This window comes from Chelonoidis abingdonii, chromosome 1, assembly GCF_003597395.2.
Source record: "Chelonoidis abingdonii isolate Lonesome George chromosome 1, CheloAbing_2.0, whole genome shotgun sequence".
In the NCBI taxonomy this organism is placed as follows: Eukaryota; Metazoa; Chordata; order Testudines; family Testudinidae; genus Chelonoidis; species Chelonoidis abingdonii.
In genome coordinates this window covers 215,889,459-215,894,098 of record NC_133769.1, presented here as the reverse complement: position 1 = coordinate 215,894,098, position 4,640 = coordinate 215,889,459, and positions in this window count along the sequence as shown.

Genomic DNA, 4,640 nt, shown 5'->3' with positions numbered 1-4,640 from the left:
CACTTTTACCAACTGCGTATTTGTAAATATTCCCCTGGGCAAAAGGATTCAAATCCAGGGTTTCTTTAGGAACACCGCTTAGGATTTAAAAACAAAATCTTCACAGAACAGCTGGAGCCATTTGCTGTGACAAATCTGATGCTACTCTCCAAATTTTATGGGTAGCTAAAGCCATGCAATAGATGGCATATCATACACTTTTGCTGTCTATATTCTTGTGTTGAGAACACAGATATTGTAATTTGACAATGAGGAAGAAAAAAAAGATGGCTCCAGTTTGCAATGGCAAAACTGTACATTCTCTCAGCATTCACTGTAATTATTGTTAGTGGAGTTTAGGAACGCCTATTTGGTGAACATGCTTGAACTCTTTGGTTTTTCCCGCATTAAGGAATTATTCTGGGCAAAAAACAATCTGGCTCTTCTATTGCTTCTTGAATGCTTGCTTCCTGGACCTCAGTCTCACACAGTTTCCCACAGTCTCTACACATTTACAGAAAGAAATTGATAAAAACAAATAAGAGGGGGGAAATAAGCTACTTGAGACAATAACTATGGAAATTCTGCAAAGCAAAATTGAGGTGAAATATCAGTGAGATTCTTAGGAAAGGGTGGAAGTTTCACTACTTGGGACAGAGCTCTAATGAGAATCATCTACTGAGGGGATATTATTGTGCTGTATTTAGCCGTATAATTACCTTGTTTTCTGTGTATTAAATTTCTTGGGGTCTGTTGTTGGCTGAGGTGGTTGCTATATTTTGAAGGAGAGTGGATATAGCATTACAGTACTTTTTCAATTTGTCCTTTTTGTTGTTAGTATTCATGTTATAATAATATTTATGCTAATTTATAAAGTGCTTTGAAATCCTCCCAGTTTGCTGTTAGTTAAGATTCAAAAATTCATTTTTGTTGGCAGGGAAATCACATGCTAAAATTATAAGAAATAATTCTAGGTTTTTGGCTTTTTTATTTTTTATTTTTTTTTGGTCTGGAAATCCAATAATAATATCTCCCTTGTTGGCTGCAGGAGACTTTCTCTTCCAGCCTGTGATGGGGCATCTGTCCAACAAAGGAGTAAAAATGGTTAACCTCAACAGGCAGCAGTTGAGATGAATCCTTTGAGTGGCCTAGAGAGGCTGCCTGGGGTACAGCCAATAGGAGAGAGGCTGTAAGGAGCTGCCAGTCAAGGTCCAGCAGGCTTACATAGAAGGAGCTGTAGGTCAGAGATGAGGTCAGTGGTTCCTGGGTGCTCAGGGAGTGGGTGCTCTGTTCCTGAGAGGCTGAGAGAATAGGAAGCACCTTGGACAGAGCAGTTGGTGGCAGGGACTTGGGGGAGCTCCTGGTGAGCTGCAGGGGTTGAGCAACTGAGTGCCCTGAGGCAAGGGTGAAAAAGGTGCTGGGGCCATGGGGAAGTAGCCCAGGGGATCATAACAACGTTGAGAGGATCTAGAGGCTCAGCAGGAGGCTGCTATCTCACAGATTCCCTGGGCTGGAACCCAGAGTGGTGGGCAGGCCTGGGTCCCTGACTCTGGCAACAGGGAAGTGGCATTAATATTGGACTGTGACACTAATCCCTGGAAGGGGGAAACACAGATGATGGCACAGCTGGAGGCTGAGTCACGAAGAGGGCACTGCAGTTCCTGAAGCTGCGAGAGGGGCTACAGGCAGATGCAGAGATGGAGTGATGGTCAGATGGGGGCTTTGGCCTTGAGCTTATTCCCAGAGTGACCAGGAGGAGGTGCCAGTCTGGTGGTGAGTGGAAGGTATGCTTTGTTTTCGTCAGATCAAGCTGTTTTTATCTGTTTAAAATATGTTTTTATGTTTAAATTGTCACCCACAATTCTAAGCATCAAACTAATACTATTTTGAAAGCTATTTTTAAATACCAGAAACCAGTATAACATATGATAATGTTTAGACTAACAATACACAGTATCAATGAACAATTCTTTATAATTAGAGATAGTGTTTAAAAATGAGTAGAGTAACCCACAGGACACTGGCCAGTTCCTAACAGCCAGGCTCTGGCTGTTTGCAAGAGGTTTTGTGGCTCAGGTAGAGGGAACTAGCATAAGGGAAAGTTCCAGAAATTGTGAGAGGGAGCACTTGGCTAGAGCTAGTCATGACCTGCCTGTTCGTACGGCTGCTGGAAAAAAGCCAAAGATCCAGCCTGTGCTCTCCATATGATCCACCAGCTACAGGAAATCGCTTAACATCCACTCCTGCGTAATCTCTTGTATTTGTCCTCACACCGTCTCTTTTTCTCTTTCTCACTCTCTCTCACACAATTCCTTAAATAAATATCACACATCTACTTGTTTTAAAAACTAAAAAAATGCAAACAGTTCTAAATACCAGAGTAACAGTATTTTTAAAACAACTACTGAAACAGGAGACCTTAGCAAGCAAAATGACAACGTGTAACTGTGGCCACGTCTACACTACGGGATAATATCAAATTAGCTAAAATCGGTTTTATAAAACAGATATTATAAATTCGATTTCGTGCGGCCACACTAGGCACAGTAATTCGGCGTTGTGCATCCATGGTCCGAGGCTAACATCGATTTCTTAAGCGTTGCATTGTGGGTAGCTCTTCCGTAGCTATCCCATAGTTCCCGCAGTCTCCCCCGCCCCTTGGAATTCTGGGTTGAATCATTATTGTCTCGGGTAGGTTTCATGGGTAAACTGTCGTCAGCCATTACATCCTCCGGAAAAAAACTCCAGCTGACAAGTCGCTTTGCATATACGTTTTTTAACCCTGATCTGCTGGCAGAACGCCATAGCATTCGGCAATACCATGGAGCCTGTGTCAGCTTTTTTTTTTTGGTCACACGTATGTGTAACTGATGGCGTGGAGAGAGGAGGCAATACTCCAGCCTCACAGCAGCATCTCCCTGCTTTTGCAATGATAGCAAGATGCATGTTTTCCGTCGGTTTTCTGTACTCTATTCCGGAGAGAAAACTGGCAATTGAGATGATGTTTCTCTCTCCCCCTCTGTACTGTTCGTTGTCTATCAATGCCCATGGCTGAAATTCGGCTGGTGGGCGCAACGCCAAAAGCAAAAATTGGGAATGACTCACTTGGGGACGATCATCCCTCCCTTTCATGTTTCTAAAAATAGAGTCAGCCATGCCTAGAATAAGGGGCAAGTGTATTAGAGGATGGTTCACTAAGAGATAGAGTAAGGCGTAAGGGTTAATTTTCTTATTACTGTAAAGGGATACAGCAAGAGAACCAACATCCTGACCAGAGGTACCAATCAAAAGAGATACTGGAATTGTTTAATCAGGGCCGGAGATTTGTTAATACTTCGGGGTCTTTTGTTATGTCCTCGGCTATTGGAGTAAACAAGTTTTCTTTCTAAATCATCTTCATCTGTCAAATATTCTACAAAAGTCTCGTGATACCAAAGGAAACAAGTATTCAGCATGAGGTGAGCTTTGTGTTGTATGTGACAGATTGATTGGATGCTGGTCTAATTAAAATTGGGCATTTTCTTAAATCAGGACTGGGTGTTCATATATTTCTTAAGTAGGAGGCCTGTATGATAATGTTTTATATGAAGGTATTATATTTGTATTTTTCTCTTTTCTATTACTAAAGCTTTCTTTTTCAAACTTGTGGTAAAGTTTCTTTTCAGTAGGCAGAGAATGTAGAAGAACCTCCTGTATCTTGGTACTGTCTCCTCACGGGAAGGCATGGAACGGGGAAAGCAAAGCCAATGCTGTTGGTATTTTTGATCTCAATGTCACGTGAGAGAGAAAGAACGCTTATCTCTGGGAAGCAATAGAATAGCGAGGTTTTGGAGTCCCCCCAGGGGAGGTTGGGAACCAGAGAGAGGAATAGGTTGGGTCAGGCCTATCAATTCCTGACGGCTGGTGGCAGCCTATCAGATTATAGCGGAGTTTAGAGCTTAGAGGACTTGCATGCTATTACGGTTATATTTGAACTCTAAGGTCAAATCGAGGAATATTACTAATGACATGGTGCTGACGGAGATTGGGAAGTATAGAATCCATTAAGCCATAGGCTACATTAAAGTTTTTCTTTTTCCTCTGCTAGGAGTGAGCAGTACGAAGGATTTGTTAAGTGCAGACAGAGAAATTTTTTTTCTGTCCTGGTTTGCAGTTCGCATTTTTTTTAGGCTTTTTAGACGGCAAGCGAGTGTTTGTGAGTAACCAGTAGAGCGCTGAGAGTGCCCCTGTGCAGCAATCACACATACATCATACATTCTGGCCTAGTCAACACAGAGTACATCAGATCAAATGCAGTGCTATGTTCAAATCTCAGGAGCAGAAAGCCACAATTCAGGCAACAAACACCAGATGGGCACTCAAAACAAGAAAACAGAAACCATGAAGTGCCAAGATGCGCTGAAAGGAGAATTGCGCTGCAATCATAGCCTTAGACAACGAAAGGAACATAAGACAGATGGACCCGAATAAAGGCGAACAAGAAGCCCAGGAGGCAACCATAAAAGAGAACAAGAAGCCCAAAATACAAGCCTCAACGGGAGACTAGAAAACACACAACTAGAGATGGAAGATTCAACAAGAGGATAGCAGCCAAGGAGGCCGCCTTCAAACGAGAGATGGACACAGACTAAAGGCTCCGAACATGCCTTAGAATTAACCAC